The 17,635-nt window shown below is 51.9% G+C and overlaps 1 protein-coding gene across 2 annotated transcripts in view; it reads right to left on the reverse strand.

Moving 5' to 3' along the window:
* The window catches only part of ABLIM3 (actin binding LIM protein family member 3), a 44,009-nt gene that overhangs the window by 17,158 nt on the left and 9,216 nt on the right, over positions 1–17,635 (reverse strand). The gene's annotated exons all lie outside the window — the stretch shown is intronic.

The raw sequence follows: 17,635 nt of genomic DNA on the forward strand, positions 1-17,635 counted from the left end.
ATGACCAATCACTGTCAAGCTCTGGAAGGAGTCACGAGTTTTTCATTATCATCTTTTAGCCTTCTGTCTGTATGCTTTCTCAATTCTTTAGTATAGCTTTGTTTTGCATTCCTTTATAATAGAGAAGTTGATGGGCTGTTGGTTTGACCAGTGTCATTGGAGAGGTGGCACTGTCACCTTCCAATCCACTGTCACTCTTGGAAAACTATAAATGTTGGAGTCAGAAAATAAACTTCCCTTTTTTCTTCACCTTGAGAACAGCGGTGTGAGCTCGTGTTCTTTCGTGTCCTGCAGTGACAGTGCACTCCTCACCCCTCTGGGACACACAGGGGATGCCCAGCAGCCTCACCCCATGCTCCACATGAAACCCTCCTGCTCTGTGGGAGGGTTTTATTTTTATTTTTTTTATCAAATAATTAAACCATATATCCCTACATTTTCCAAATCACTTGTCGTCAATACACTTTCAATTAACCTTCCTCTATATTTCCTACTATCAAAAACAACAATCAACCATCATCATCACTCTACAACCCCCCCCAAACAAACATATTTAGCCCCCCTCCAAAAACCAAACAAAAATACAAACCATGGTGATAAATCATCGACCAACCACCCACCAAATTTTACGTTCTTGTAGCTTAACTGTCTGAAGGCAATTCCCAAACACACGGAGCAAACAGAGCAATTCCTGCTCTCCCTCCCAATCCCATGGAGCAAACAGAGCAATTCCTGCTCTCTCTCCCAGTCCCATGGAGCAAACAGAGCAATTCCTGCTCTCTCTCCCAATCCCATGGAGCAAACAGAGCAATTCCTGCTCTCCCTCCCAGTCCCATGGAGCAAACAGAGCAATTCCTGCTCTCCCTGCCCCTCCCAGGAGTGCTGGGCAGGGCAGGAGCCCCAGCCAGGCTGACACCACGCCAAGCACCACAGGATTTATTTGCTGTAAGATTTCCGACAGGGAGTCACAACCTGGGCAGGTCAAGCAGCAAAAAGGAGGATTTCAATGGGCCAGAGCTCTTCTGACCCAGGGCTGAACTGCATTCCCAGGAACAGGAGAAGCAGCTGATTGAAAGGCAGCCTGTGAAGTGCCTGCAGAGCAGGGAGAGGGGGCACAGGACAGAGGAGATCACTCATCAGAGGCTCCTCGCTCACCCAGGGGCAGATCAAGTGACAGGGAACAGAAACAGCCCATTATCAGCTTCAAAAGCCAGGCAGGAAAAGTCAAAATGACATTGAGATTGTGGCACAGTAAAATCCTATTCCCTGTGCCAAGAGCCCAGAGCCACAGGGGCTGAACCTCCTGGAGCACGGCTCCATCCCTGGAGCTGCTGGGAATGGGCTGGGAGGAAGTTCCTGCACAGCTCAGACCCAGTTTTGGCTTCCAGGAGCTGCTGGGAATGGGCTGTGAGGGAGCTCCTGCACTGCTCAGGCCCAGCCCTGACTTCCAGGAGCTGCTGGGATTTCCTTTCCCTGCAAGCCCAGAGCTCTCAGAGGTACCTAAAGGACACCAAGTGCCAGCAGAGGAGTGACAAGGCCTGGAGCAAGCCCAGCAGAGACTAATTAGTCCAGACCTAAATCACTCTGAGGTCCCAAACAAGAGGAAGGGAGCAGGGAACCCCCACCCAAGAGCAGGAATGCAGCACCTCCTGTGATGGTTACTGGTGCAATGGATGCCCAGGAGCTCTGCAGCTGCCTGAGGGGAGCAGGAGGATTTCCCAAGGCTGGAATAAATCAGGGATGTTCCCTGCAGGGCTGTCCAGCAGAGCAAGAGTTACAGAGCTGAGCCTTCCTCCCACGCACCCACTGCTCACACCCTGGCCCAGAACGAGCCAAGCCCTGGGACACAGCCATGGAAATCCACAAAGCTGGGAGGGGAAAACAGGACAGAGGCAGGGGGGGAGCCAGGAATTCATCCACACTGAAACATTCACCACAAAGAAAGGGGGGAGAGGCCAAAATAATAATAATAATAATCATCATCATCATCATCAGTGTCCAAACACATAGACACAATAATAATCTGTGTTGGAACACACAGAAATAATAATAATAATAATAATAATAATAATAATAATAATACAAAGTAATAACAATAATAATAATCATCATCATAATCTGTGTCGGAACACGCGGGCATCGCTTGGTGCGGGCTCCTGGTCTCCAGGGAAAACTTCCTGGTGTCCATAGCAACACATCCCAAGCCCTGGCTGCTGTGATGGAGAGGAGCTGGGGATGGCAGAGATGCTTTCAGCTGTGCTCCAGAGCTGGCTCTGAGCCACCACTGCCCGCCGTGCCCGTGGGGACGGGTCAGGAGCCGGCTCAGGGCACCCTCACCCTCCTGCTCTGCCCAGCGCTGCCCAAAGCTCCCTGGTTTGTGCCGAACGCCCGGGCCAGGCTGGGATTGTGTGCAGGAACATTGGGGCATTGTGTGCAGGCAGCAGCTGCCCGCCTGGTGGCCCCGTGCAGGAAGTATTACACAGCCCAGAGCCCCCAGCACAGGGCCAGCTGAGCGGGGCAAAGCTCATTACACCCAATAATCCCCTAATAACGTAAATAGCATTAGAGGCCTCGCAGGCTGGGACACAGCAGCCCTGCAGAAGGGGTGGGAGCTGCCCAAGGAATGCCATAATCTGCCCCCACTCTGCTCAGAGCTGGTTTGGGACAACAATTCACGGGTTTGTGCCGCACTCTCAGTGCAAAACATGCCCAGGGCAGGGCTCCTGTGGGGCTGTGCCCGTGTCCTGGTGGGCTCTGGCTGCAGCCAGGCAGGGAGTGCCACAGGGCTGCTGCGTGGGCACTGGGCAGATTTGCCAATGATCCGGATTAAGGTGGCACCTCCGGTCAGGGATTGCTGCCCTGGGGTCAGGCAGCGGTGCCAGGGCCCAGGCAGGGGTGAGCTGGGCAGGGGACAGCCAAACACCCAGGGACAGGAAACGACCCCAAAACCCCAGGATAGCCCCAAACACCAGGGCAAGGGACAGACCAAATACCAGGGAAGTCCCAAACCACGGCCAGGACAGACGGGGGTGACGGCAGGACAGCCCCAACACCCAGGGACAGGGACAGACAGGGGGTGACCCTGGCAGGAGACAGCCCCAAACACCCCCCAGGGCACAGGGACCCTGCCCAAGGGCTGCTCCAGGCTCACAATCTGCAGTTCCCCTCTGCAATGCCCTCCTTGGCTTCGGGAGGGTCAAGGACCTTGTTTGGTTTCCTGTGCTCTTCCTGCCCCTGTCCAGCCTCCAGCAGGATGGGGAAATGCTGAACCTCTGGAACACTCTGAGCGCTTCAGGAGTGCAAGGATAACAGGGGATAATTTCCATTTGGAGGGGTTGCTGCTCACCACCAACACAAACAGCAGGGTACAACAAGCTCAGAACAAGCTCCTGCAGCAGCTTGGGCTCCCCCCAGGCAGCCCCAAACCCCACAGCCCCACATACCCAAGCACAGCAAACCAGGAAGAGCTTCCCTGAGCACCCAGAGACATTTTTAAAGCTCCATTCCTCCTTCCTTACAGGTGATGCTCCTTTCCCACCTCCCTCTTCCAGCCCATTGGCCCTCTAGGAGGGTCCATCAGGGATGAGCTGCTCCAGGTGGGGTTTGGATCATTATCCACAGGGAGCTGGATATTCCCACCCAGCCCTGCTGCCAGCAGGATTATAACACTGCATCTCCACAGGAAGATGGGCATGCCTGGCTTAATTAACAGTAATTAACATTCACACAATGCTGGGAGAGCCACAGGTGAAGGGGACTGGGCAAAGCAAACATTCACCCTGAAATGAATAAGGAGAGGCAGGGCCACCGTGGGAAACTGAGGTTGGTGGGTGCCAGGGGGCATGCGGGGACTGAGAGCTGGCACCTGCAGCAAAGGGTGCCAGCATGGGATGGAGCCAGCCCTGGGGTGCTGAGGGAGGTGTGGGTGTCACTGTGGGATTTTATTATAATTCCATTTATTTTCTTTTCCTTTTAAGCCTTCTGATGAAATCCTTTCTTCTATTCCTTCAGTATAGTATATATATATATATATATATATATATACACCTTACTGGTAATATAATATTATATAATATAATAATATATAATAAAATAATAAATCAAGCCTTCTGAACATGGAGTCAGACCCTTGTCTCCTCCCTGGTCCTGGAACCCCTGTGAACACCCCCATATGCTCCAGGGTGAGGATTTCCCCTCAGGCAGAGCTAAGCTGTGTCCCAGGGGTGCAGGGAGGAAGGGTGGGAGCTCCAGGCCACGGGATGTGGGATTTTCTCATCAGCAGCAGGGCCAGAGGCTCCTGCCTGCTGTGCTGCATGTCCAGGGCTTGGCTGCAGCCCCAAGAACGCCCTGGGAAGGAAGGGCAGGATGGGCTGGCAGGCAATGGTGCTGCTCCTTCAGCGGGCAGGGAGAGCCTGGGCTGGGCCTGTGGGGCTGCCCTGAGCCAGGAATGTGCCTGTTCCACACACAAATCCCAATTAACCAGGCTGGAAAACACCTCAGAGTCCAGCCCAGGTCCCTGTGAGGAGGGGACAGCAACACAGAGCTGGGTGAGAGAACCAGGAGAGGCCCAGCCAAACCCTCTGAGGTAAAGGAAGGGCTCAGCAGCACAGAGACCCAGGAGAGGCTCAGCCAAACCCCCCTTGAGATAAAGGAAGGGCTCAGCAGGACAGAGCAGGGTGAGAAACCCAGGAAAGGCTCAGCAGAACCCCCTGAAGTAAAGGAAGGGCCCAGCCAAACCCCCTGCGATAAAGGAAGGGCCCAGCAGGACAGAGCTGGGTGAGGGACACAGGAAAGGTTCATCCAAACCCCTTGAGGTAAAGGAAGGGCCCAGCAGTTGGGATGCTCAGCTCTGGAGGTGAACTGAGCCCTGCACAACCATCTCAGTGCTCATCCCCTGCTTTCATGGAGCTCCATCAGATAAAATCCATTTCCAGCCAGGAGAAAATGCCAGATTCACTTCTGGACAAAAGATTTTCTCTCCTGATCCTTGCCCCTCAGTAAAATGCAGAAGCATCACGTGGTTCCTTATTTGATATTTACATTTTTAAGGTGGGGAGGGCTGAGTGCTCCTGATGGGCTGGGGACAGGTACCAGGAATCTGTAGGGACAGTCTGAGCCTGCAACAGCTCTGGCTGTTCCTCCAGTGCTGGCACTGAACCCCTGAGGCTGGGACAGTGGTATGAGGGCATTGGGGAGCACCCAGAGCAGCCCCTGGGCTCTTCCCAATCCCACCAGTCAGCTCAGAGTGTGCTCCAGGCAGGATTAGAACCCTCCAGCCCATGGCAGCCTCTCCTGGCTCCCAGCAAAGCCATCTGTGGCTTACAGCTAAACCCCCTCCCCTGTCACAGCTCCTAATCCAGCCCTAGGCTCCCCTAATTAGATCAGCACCAATTATTGCCCCACCTGGCTCACAGTGGCCCCTTGGCCCCACTGCCTGCGTGGGACAGAGGGCACAGAGGAGCCCTGGGTGACGTGGGGGTGGCACCAGGGAGCTGGAGGGGCAGTGCCACCATTGCAGAGGGCACAGGGCTGGGCCAGCGCTGGCACCACACCAGGGAGGGGAGCAGGGAACACCCTTGAGCTGGAGCAGGGCTGCAGGGAGTGAGGCTGGGTGGCACAGGTGCCCAAAAAGGTGCCAGAGCATGGTGAGGGCACGGCAGCACGTTGTGCCAGGGTGGGAGCTGGGTCACACAGGGACATGCTGGAAAAACAGACAGGAGGGAGGTCAGGAACACCCAGAGGAGACAAAGGAGGGAACGGGACAAAGAGAAAAGGCAAAGGGATAGAAGAAAAATTAAAAAAAACCCCAAACAAAACAAAAACAACAACAACCAAAAAACCAACCAAAAACAAACAAACAAAAAAAGCAAAAGTCAAGGGCATAGAAGGAAAAAAAAACCAAAACAAAACAAAAAAACAACAAAAAAACCCCAAAAACCCCTAAAAAACCAAACCAACCAACCAAAAAAAAAAAAAAAAAAAAACCAAAAAACCCACAAAAAAAAAAAAAAAAAAAAAAAAAAAAAAAAAAAAAAAAAAAAAAAAAAAAAAACCCCAAACCAAACCAAACACAAAAACCAAAACAAAAACAAAATAAAGCTAGGGCCCTGCCTGCAGAGCAGAATTTGCTGCTGGCTGCGTTTGTGGAAATTATTCTCCAAATGAGTGTGGAGGAAGCCGTGATTGTCTCCCAGGCTGACCTGGCTGCTGCAGGATGTTTACTTCCCACACAGGCAGGGCTGGAATGTGCCAGGGACACCCAAACCCTCCCTGGGGCTCAGAGCTGGCACCTCCTGCCTGCCTGCAGGAGCCCCCAGCCCCATCCCAGCAGTGTCCTGGGGGAGCTGGGATCACATGGAAGCGCTGGGGGCTGCTGGGATCTTCCCAGATCCACAAGAACAAGAGGGAAAAGTTGCTTTTGTTGTTCTCAGAGCTGCAGGGAGATTGGATGATCTGAGTGCAGACAGGAAGGCACAGCAGGGCTGAGGGCTTCCCCAGAATGGCAGCTACACCTGGGCTGGGCAGGGCCAGCAACACGCTGTGGAATCCCACTGTATCCTAGGAGTTCTACTGGATCCCAGGAGCTCCTCTAAATCCCAGGAGTTCCACTGCATCACAGGAATTTTCGTGTATCCCAGGCATACTACTGCATCCCAGAGGTTCCACTATGTCCCAGGGGTTCCACTGTACCCCAAGAATTTGCCTATATCCCAGGAATTCCAATGTATCCCAGGAGCTCCGCTGCATCCCAGAGGTTCCTCTATATCCCAGGAATTGCACTGCATCACAAGAATTCCGCTGCATCCCGAGAGCTCCGCTGTATCCCAGGAATTCCCCATGTATCCCAAGAATTCAAATGCATCCCAAGAACTCCACTATATCCCAGGAATTTCACTGAATCCCAAGAATTTGCTTGTATCCCAGGAATTCCAATGTATCCCAAGAATTCCCCTGTATCCCAAGAGTTCTACTGCGTTCCAAGAATTTGCCTGTATCCCAGGAATTCCACTGAATCCCAAGAATTTTGCTGCATCCCAGAACTCCACTGTATCCCAGGAATTTCACTGAATCCCAAGAATTTGCCTGTATCCCGGGAATTCCAGTGTATCCCAAGAACTCCACTGCATCCCAGGAATTCCAATTTATCCCAAGAGTGCCACTGCATCCCAAGAATTTGCCAGTATCCCAGGAACTTCACTGAATCCCAGCACATCCCCTGTGTCCCAGGAGTTGCCCTGCAGGGAGGTCTGGAGGGACAGAACCCCTTGGATTTGGATTTCCATCCCCTGCCCTGGATTTGGTTCCTGAGGCAGCTGATCCAGGCAGAGCAGGAGGGGTGCCCTTGCCTCAGGCTGCCCCCATCCCCATCCCTCAGGATTTCTGCTCTTTCCAGCTCCAGCTGGGCTGGTTTTGGTTTTGGGGGGTCCCCACAAGGGGCTGCACTTGGCTCCTGAAGCTGAGGGATGTGCGGAGTAAGGAATCCAAACTGGAGGTGCTGGCCAAAAGCTGCAAAGCCTGAGCTCATCCCTTTGCTGGGGCCAGATTTCTGCAGAAAAAAGGAGCAGGGGCTGTGCTCGGGGCTGGGACACAGCCCTGGCTGGGTGGGTGCTGTGGTTTGAGGGGAAATAAGTGTTCTGGGAGATGCTGTGGTCAGTTCTGCCTCGAGTACAGACAAACCCATTCGTGGGGTTGCCTTTGCTCAGGGACCAGGTGGGTAATGCAAAGAGATGGAAGAACACGATGTGTAGCTCAGGGAGATCTGATTGTAGGGTGAGAATGGTGTGCAGTATCACTGTTTGTCGGATGTTACTGCCATTGTCTGTACATTAAACCACACAGACAGGAGATGGAAGGAAATATGTAAGTGCTGAAGGTCTGGGCAAGTGATAGATGGAGCTTTGAGAGAGTAAAGTGAAAGGGGGGAATCCTGCAGCTGGAAAGGGACTGTCCCTGGTGCCAAAGCCACCCCCAGCCAGGCCAGCAGCAGCACCAGGGACCCAGATTCACCTCTGGACAGAAGATTTTCTCTCCTGATCCTTCCCCCCCAGTAAAATTCAAAAGCATCACATGGTTCCTTATTTAATATTTACATTTTTAATTTGGGGAGGGCTGAGTGCTCCTGATGGGCTGAGGACAGGTGCCAGGGACCTGCAGTGGGACAGCCTGAGCCTGCAGCAGCTCCAGCAGGAACTATTCTGGCTGAAAAACCTCCCCAAAACCCCAAAGAGAAAGCAGCAAAGGGGATTTCTGAGGAAGGGAAAAGGCAAAGGAGCTGTCAGATGTGGCACGTCCTGCTGGGCAGTGCCAGGGTGGCCAGGACAGGAGGTGACACAATGGAAACATTCATTGCTGCTCACATGGGACAGGCAGGACAGAAAGGAGATTATTGCTGGCTGCTGCAGCAGGGATTTGCTGTTTGCTGCTGCTGTGTTTTTGTGTTTGCAGCTTCCCGTGTGGAAATGCTCTTTCCCTTCCACCTCCACCCACCAGCCCAGTGCATTTCAGGGCCATTTCCCAAACATATGGTGCATCCATCACAGACATAAAGGCTGCTATATTTAAAATATTACAAAAGAAAAGCCAGGAGCTGACTTTTTTTTTTTTTTTTTTTTTTTTTAAACTAGGCCAGCCTGTGAGAGAGGGAGAAACGTGGGGATTTAGGATTTTCTGTGCCAGATCAGAGCAGCAGCCCCGTGGGATGAGGCAGAGCCAGGCTGGCACCTCGCCACCCTGCAGCAGACTGTTGCTTCCAGAGTCTGGGAACAATTTTGGGAGAAGGATTTGCCTGCTCTGTCCCTGCCTGCACCTCCAGGAGGCTGAGCCCAGCCTTGCTGAGGTGCAGAGCTCCAGAGCAGAGTGCTCTGAGCTCCTTCCTCCATGGTTCACCTGGGGTTGAGAATCTCCTGAATTCCCTCTCACTGATCTCTGTGTGTGCCCAGTGTGATATAAGTTACAATATAATATTATTATATTATATATCATCATATTCTATATATTATATATATCACATATAATATGATAATAATATACAATACATAGATATATATATACAATATTTTAAATATATTATATATTATATATTATATATTATATATTATATATTATATATTATATATTATATATTATATATTGCATATAACATGTGATATGATATACGATATATGATATGTTATTATATTATATATGATCTATGATATATTATTATATTGTATATGTGATATATGTTACAATATATATTATTATACTATATATTATTATATTAAATATACAATAATTCGTGCTAAAAGAAATTCAAACCACACCATTTTGCGTACCAAGCCAGTGTCGGGCAACGAGCAGTAATAGTGATAAAGAATGGAGATCCCAGCACCAGGAGGACACTGGCTCCAGGGATGGATATTTCAAGGGATTATTTTCCATCTGACAAGGCCCCAGCAGGAGGTATTTGATAGGCATCATCAGAAGTTTCTCCTGGGAAGTTTTCACCTGACAGGATTCCAGGAATTATCCACTGGGAAATGTGGCAGCAGGAAAGTAAAAACTACAATAATATGCTAAAGAATATGCTAAAAACTACAATGATATGCTAAAATATGCTAAAGAAGAGCCCCCTTCCATTGCCCAAAAGACTGTATAAAACAGAAGACCCCTTAGAAATGACATTTGGAGACCCATGGGGACTTTGGTGCAATAGAGGCCAAATCCTGGGTATCCCCAACTCTGATCATCTAGTTTAGAGTCAAATCCCTTGTAGCTTTTTCCAAATTTATACTTTGAGAATTTAATAAATTTCCTTAATTATTAAAGTGGAGTGTCCATTTCTAACGCCCAGCACCATTTACCTGCCAGACAGACAAACTCCTGCCTGTTTTACAGAACCAGGGGCTCCTCCAGGTCCTTTCTCCCTTTGCAGAGTGCAGAGCACTCCCTTGTTTTATTTTAAACCCTATTCCTGTCGGCATTGTAGCTCCAACCTGGGAGTCTGCGTCAGAGCCAGGGAATGAGGGGTGGTGGATTTGCTATTTTTAACTCTTTCTGCTCCGGGGAGCCAGCTGAAACCAAATCCCCATCCAGAGGCACTGCACGGATATTAATGCACTGGGAATTCGGGCTGGGGGTGACAGCTGGCAGAGCAAGGCCTGGCGTCACCGAGGGGACAATGTCCCCAGAATAGGCTGCAGGGCTGGGGTATTTGTCACAGAGCCCTCTCCGTGCCACCAGCAGCCTGCAGCCCCATTCCAGGGGATGGGGGCAGAACTGCAGCAGGAGCTGCCCTGGCTGGTCCAGATTGCTCCAAGGGCTCCCAGAGCCTGCGAGGAGCTCGCTGGGACAACTGGGGGCTCTGTGAGACACAGGGAGGGCACTGCCACATCCCCTGGGGCCCTCCTGCACTGCCACATCCCCCTGGAACCCTAACCCTAACCCCAACCCCTCGGAGCCCTCCTGAGCCAAACTCCTGCAAATTATGGGGCTGGAAGAGGTGAAATCCACTCCTGCAGTTTCCTACCACAGAGTGACCCCAAAAACCCTGCAGAGCCCTCGGAGGGGAGCTGAGAGAGCCCCAGGGACCCTGCAAACACCTGGATCCTCATCTGCTGTGATCCCCTCCCTAGTGCCAGGGATGGACTCAGCAGTGCCAGGGACACAGCAGGATGGAGTGGTCACTTGGGGCAAAAACGAGGAGATGAAATCAATCAGTAAATATATAATACATGCATTTAAAAAAATACAATTAAAAAATAAAATACAATTTTAAAATAAACACAATTTAAATAAAGTTGTAATTGAAATAAATAGATTTTTTAAAAGTAATAAAATAAATAAAAAATTAAATAAAAAATAAAAAATTGATAAAGTAATAAAAGTACCAAAATAAAAATTAAAATAAAACAATAAAATAAAAGCAAAATAAACAAAATAAAGTAAAAATTAAAATAAATCAAATAAAATAAGAAAACAAAAGTAATAAAATAAATAAAATAAATTAAAATAAATTGATAAAAATTAAAATAATAAATAAAATATAATAAAATAAAATAAAGTAAAATAAAATAAAATTTAATAAAATAAAATATAGTAAAATAAAATAAAGTAAAATAAAATAAAGTAAAATAAAATAAAGTAAAATAAAATAAATTGCCCCAACAGCAAGCAGAGCCCAATTAAAGGCTGGAATCCCCTTCCAGCTCCAAAGCAAGCTGGTGGCACCTTGTCCTGCTGGTCACCTCTCCCTGCAGGGTGTCCCCACCCTCTGAGCCCTGCACCTGCACCAAGGCTGCACAGGGCACCACAGTGGCCCAGGGTGGCCAGGACTGTCCCCAGCCCAAGCCAGGCTCAGTTTCTCAATTTCCATCCCAAGCAAGCGCTGCTGAAAGCCCCAGGTGGATTTTGGCGTCCCCCATGGCTGGGATGGCCCAGGGAGGAGTTCCTGCTCTGGGATGCTCTGCCTTGGCAAACCCCTCTCTGCTTGCAGGCTGTGTGAAAAGCAGAGCTGAGCTGGCCCAGCCCTGACATCTGCCCCAGGCAAGCAGCAGCACACAGGCACAAGCAAATTTGGCACCTTGATGCCTGTTAAATGTGCATTTAATTGAGATTTATAGGGGAACTCGCAATAGCAATTGATTATCAAAATCAGATTATTTATGGGGGTTTAGCAGCTATACAGGAGATTAATGCTGGTTGCAGGATAAATCCTCAGTAAATGTATGTTTCCCCAGTAATCAGCTAATAACACATCAACCTAATTATCTCCTGAAAGGGGCCCAGCAATTCTGACACACACTGCAGGGAGATATTGCCATCTGCAAATCGCCACCAGAAGGCCACATCAGCTCTGCCTCCTCACCCCAGGGACTCCCTGGGCTGCAGCAGCTCCTCTGTTCTCCTCAACTGGTGTTTGCTCATTAAAAAAAAATTTACTGAAGGTTTTATTGGCACGTTTGTGGCAGCAGTGAGGCTGTGCCACGCAGCCAGCCCTGCCCTGAGCTGCTCAGGGCCACCCCACGCTGTCCCCTCCTGTCCCCAGGGATGTCCCCAGGGAATGGCACCCCTGGGAGGGGCAGGAGGGGGTGCCCTGTCCCTGCCATGGCCAGGCTGGGCACAGAGCACGGCTGGGGATGCAGAGATGCTCTGGCAGTCACCATGGCAACCCCAGTACACAGCCAGGAGAACAAAGCTGCCAGCAGAGAAACAGCAGAGGGAAGAGAGAAGGAAGGTGGAGAAAGCAAAAGCAGGGAAGGCAAAAAGCCATGGAGCAAAAATGGGGCAGGAGGGAGCCATGGGGAGGGAAATCAGCTGTGCAGGAGGGTGGAGGCTGCTCCCCTTGGGATGACCTTCACAGAACCACCCTCTGAGTGCACCAGTGGGACATCCTCTGTGTCCTGCCACTGTCCCAGCACAGGATCCCTCCAGGACATGTCCTGTCCCCTGCCAGGGGGACTGGGACAGGAGGGGACAGTGCCAGAGAGCCCAGAGGAGCCTGGGGCAGCTCAGAGACCCTGGGGATGGAGGGATGATGGATGGATGGATGGATGGATGGATGGATGGATGGATGGATGGATGGATGGATGGATGGCCCGACCAGGTGATCCAGCACCTCTCCCTGTCCCAGCACAGATGCTGGCTCAGTTCTGGGGCACAGCACAGCTCACACATCACAGCAGCTCAGAGCTCTCCCACTCTGCCCCAGTTCTGGCCCCAGGCACATTTCTCAGCCCAGCTGTGCCAGCTCCTTGTCCTGCTGCTTCCCCAGTGGAGCAGGGCTGCCTGAGCCCCCTAAAAGGCATTTTAGGGGTCAGAACACAATCAATAACCAATCCCAAATCCACAACTTTGACTGGCTGTGAAAGGAGCCTGGAACCAGGGGAAAACAAAGCCCAGAACAATTCATGCACAGCTCAGGGCTCCCCTGACCCCCAGAGCAGGGCCAGGGTGGGAGGCAGAGGTGGCACAGCAAGAACACATCCACATTCTCCACTCCTGCTTCTCCTCCCCACTTCAGAGGCAGAGAATCCAAAACCAGACGTCAGGGATGGGTAAGAAAGCAGCAGCTCCAACCTCTCTCAGCAGGAATGGAAAATAACATCCCACTTGGCTGTTTATCCTAAAGAAATAACAAATCCAGAGGGAAGATCCCCTCTGCAGAGCAGCCCTGCCTGCAGCTGAGCAGGAATCAGACACAGCCTCTTGCTGTGAGAACAAGAACAGGCACACAGGTCCATGGAAACCTGGCAGGAGTGGCAGAAAAACAGAGAAAACACCCAGAAAAGGGCCTGATGAGGCAACCCAGCCATTTTAGCACAGAGGAGATAAAAGGAACCACTGAGGTGAGTGGCACAGGTGCCAAGGAGCTGCTGGGGCAAGGATGGGCACCCAGGAAGCTGCTGCAGCGGGAGAGGAATCTCCATAGGTAAAACCACAGCTCTGCACCAGTGTGACCCTCCCAGGGGGGCTCCACAGCCCCCAGACCCACCCTGAGCCTCACCTGGGGACCTGGGGGTACCCAGCAAGAGGGGCCAATGGGGCAGGGCCACACCTGGCTGGGGATGGTGGGGACGTGGCAGAACTGGCACACCTGGAACTGTGAAACCCCCATGGCACACCAGGGGCTTGGCACAGATGGGATTCACAGAACTGACAGAATCACACAGAATTCACTGGGTTGGAAGAGACCCAGAAGAGCCCCAACACCTCAGCTAAACCCTGGCACCCAGTGCCACATCCAGTCTTCCCTTAAACACATCCAGGGATGGGAACTCCACCACCTCCCCGGTCCCAAAACTCCCAAAATTCACAGAATTCCCAGAATCACCAGGTTGGAAGAGACCTTCAAGATCATTGAGTCCATCCCAGCCCCAACACCCCTGAACTGAACCCTGGCCCCCAGTGCCACATCCAGGCTTTGTTAAACACACCCAGAGATGGGGACTCCACCACCTCCCTGGGCAGCCATTCCAGAACTTTATCACCCTTTCTGTAAAACACTTTTTCCTGATATCCAACCTAATATCCAAGCTCCCCAGCCCAGAATCCCAGGGCTGGGGGATTCTGGGCAGGCAGACAGGGCTGGCTCTGCTGAGAGCCTCTGGTGCCTTTCATGGGGCTGGGGAACAAGAGCCCTCCTTCCACGGGCAGGCTGCAGGCAAGGGGCCAAGCCCTGGCACAGCTCCTGCAGCTCCTGGGCACAGACTGAGTGCTGCTGGTGCCTTCAGAACGGAGGCTGGACTGGTAAAGGAATAAATTTGGGATTTATTAAAGCCCTTCACAGGACACACCTTGGGCAGTGCAAGACCCTGACCCAGATGGATCCTGGCCACGAGTTCTCACACTTTGATAAGTTTGGGTCCATTTCCATGCTGGGGTTCAGTGTCCAATCCCAGCTCCAGGTGATGCAGTCCCACCCTCCCAGGTTGCTCCCCTCCATTCCCTGTTGTTTGCACTTTTGGGGCTGAAGCTGCAGCGGTGTCCTTGCTTGTGGGGCTGGAAAAGGATTGTTCTGTGGGGCTGAGCTGGGAGCAGAACTGCTGACACTTTATATGGAGTGCAGAGTTATAAACGAACACAGTACAGAGTCTGGGGAAATACGGAAGCTAAAACTGAAGTCATCACTTAAAACATGGGTGGGCTTAGCCCTCTCCATCCCACCTCTCCACGTGGAAATAAATCCATCAGGGGACAGGGGAGCACCAAGACCTCTGGACCGAGCTGCGGGCACAGAACTGGAGCATTCCTCGTTAACAAAGCCATTCATGCAGCTCAGCTCAGCTCACCCACGCAGGGCACGGCTGCCTTCCCCGCTGAGCTGTCCCTCCCAAGCCGAAGCGACAGTCTGTCCCCAAGAGCCTCTGGATGCCACTTCACCAGCTCCTCATTAGCGACAATTAACGGGCAATCAATGGGCCCGGCAGCGCTGGCACTTTCCGGGAACAAGTCCCCTTTCAGCAGGGGGAAAATGAGCGTGGCCTTTGATGTGCTTTTGGTTAAGCGAGCCAAAACCTGCCTGCCCAAATTGTGAATTGTGCCCCAAACTGGAGCCTGGCTGCCACCTGAGTGTCGCAGACATCTTTTATGGAAAATCCTTTCCTTAGGATTTTTCCTCCTGAGAAGCTGAGAGGCCTCAGGAACAAAATATAAACATTGATTATCTGCTGCTGTGGAATGCAACAGGTGCATCTGGGATTGGGCTCATGTGGTTGTTTCTAATTAATGGCCAATCACAGTCAGCTGGCTCGGACAGAGAGCTGAGCCACAAACCTTTGTGATCATTCTTTGCTATTCTATTCTTAGCCAGCCTTCTGATGAAATCCTTTCTTCTATTCTTTTAGTATAGTTTTAATGTAATTTATGTAATAAAATAATAAATCAGCCTTCTGAAACATGGAGTCAGATCCTCATCCAAGAACCTTTGTGAGCACGGTCACACCTGAGCAGCTCAGCCCAGGCAGAGAGAGCTGGGACTGCTGCAGTGTCACCATCCTTACCAGCTGCAGTGTCCCCATCCTGGCCAGTTCTCCCTCTGGACACCCAGGGGATGCTCCCAGCCAAGGAGGGAGCAGGGACCAGGGGTAGAATCATGGAATGGTTTGGGTTGGAAGGGACCTTAAAGCTCATCTCATTCCACCCCTGCCATGGCAGGGACACCTTGCACTATCCCAGGTGTCACCAAGCCCATCCAGCCTGGCCTTGGGCACTGCCAGGGATCCAGGGCTTGCCCACCCTCCCAGGGAAGAATTCCATCCCAATATCCCATCTGACCTCACGCCCTGGCAGTGTGCAGCCATGCCCTTATGCTGCCACTGCATCCCTGCTAAATTCCCTCTCCACATCTCCTCAGGCACTGGAAGGTCACAGCTGGGTGATCCCAGAGCTCCTCTCTCCCAGGCCAGTGCTGGAGGCCAGAGCAGGCTGCAGCCCTGCAGGTGAGGAGGAGGAGGATGGACACTCCCCAGCCAGAAGGTGCTGCTGCCTCAGAGCCACCCCCAGCACCAGGCAGGGGCTCTGCAGCTCCACTGTGCCCTGCAGATGGGCACTGCCAACCCTCCACAGCCTCAGCTTCCCTGGGCTCCTGTCTAGCTGAGAGGGATAAAAAAAGGATAAAAAAGGCAAGAAAGCAAAGGGAGATGGCCTGGATGTGACAGGCTGGTGGCTGTGACACAGGAGCCTCGTTAGCAGCATTTTTTCCCTGCAGTTGGAGCAGGGGCAAAGCCAGGGAGAGTTTCCAGCTGCCTGCACCAAACCAAGGCTCCTGCACACTGCACAGGGCTTTTCCTGCTAAGGGCAGAGCTGGGCTGGGCTGTGGCACCCCAGGGTTCAGCTGATGGCTCCTGACACATCCCCAGGATGGGAAACTCCTGTCACCCCTCCAGCAGCTCAAGGGGAGCATGTGAGCATGCTGTGCCTGCCAGGGGTTGAATTTGGGGGGTTTCACACCCCAAAGAGAGCTCACAGTGCCTTGTGTCACCCGATATTGGGGACAAGAGGGGATGTGGGGATCAGCACGGCCACAGCAGAGCCCAGCAGCTCTCCAGGGGATCCAGAGCAAGGATCTGGCACATCTCTGAGCTGACTAAGAGCCCTTTGTGCCCAGTGGCTGTGCTGTACCCAGGGAAGCCAAAGCAATTAGCATTTCTTGGAGACACTCTGGGAAATGCTCCCTGAGTGCTGGGGAGAGCTGCCACAAGCTCAGCACAGGGCACCTCAGGCTCCTTCCCCCGGGCACAGCCCAGATGGGGAGTGGCACCTCAGGGGCCCAGCAGCTCTCCCAGGGCACAGACTGGGGGGAAAGGGCACCTGAGGGAGATCCAGGGGTGATCCCATCCCTCAGCTGCAGCCTGCACCGAAGGGACAAGCAGGGATGAGCAGTTTTTGGGGATGAGCAGTTTTTTGGGGATGGGGATGAGCAGTTTGGGGATGAGCAGTTTTTTGGGGATGAGCAGTTTTTTGGGGATTGGGGATGCACCCTTTTTTGGGGATTGGGGATGCACCCTTTTTTGGGGATTGGGCAGTTTGGGGACAAGCACTTTTTGGGGACCTCAGGGTCCTGGCACTTTTTGGGGATGGGATGAACAGTTTGGGGATGAGCACTTTTTGGGGGATGAGTAGTTTTTTGGGGATGGGATAAGCCCTTTTTGGGGATGGGGCTCAGCACTTTTTTTGGGGATGAGCAGTTTGGGGACGAGCACTTTTTGGGAACCTCAGGGTCCCGGCACTTTTTGGGGATGGGATGAACAGTTTGGGGATGAGCACTTTTTGGGGGATGAGTAGTTTTTTGGGGATGGGATAAGCCCTTTTTGGGGATGGGGCTGAGCACTTTCTTGGGGATGGGATGAGCCCCTTTTGGGGATGATCCCCCTTTTTTTGGGGATGGGGCTCAGCACTTTTTTTGGGGATGAGCAGTTTGGGGACGAGCACTTTTTGGGAACCTCAGGGTCCCAGCACTTTTTGGGGATGGGATGAGCAGTTTGGGGACGAGTACTTTTTTTGGGAGGGGATGAGCACTTTTTTGGGGGGGATGGGATGAGCACTGTTTGGGGAGGGGATGGGCACTTTTTGGGGATGGGCATCGGCACTTTTTTGGGGGCTGGGATGGACACATTTTTGGGGATGAGATGAGCACTATTTGGGGATGGGGATGGGC

This window comes from Zonotrichia leucophrys, chromosome 13, assembly GCF_028769735.1.
Source record: "Zonotrichia leucophrys gambelii isolate GWCS_2022_RI chromosome 13, RI_Zleu_2.0, whole genome shotgun sequence".
NCBI classification, from domain to species: domain Eukaryota; kingdom Metazoa; phylum Chordata; class Aves; order Passeriformes; family Passerellidae; genus Zonotrichia; species Zonotrichia leucophrys.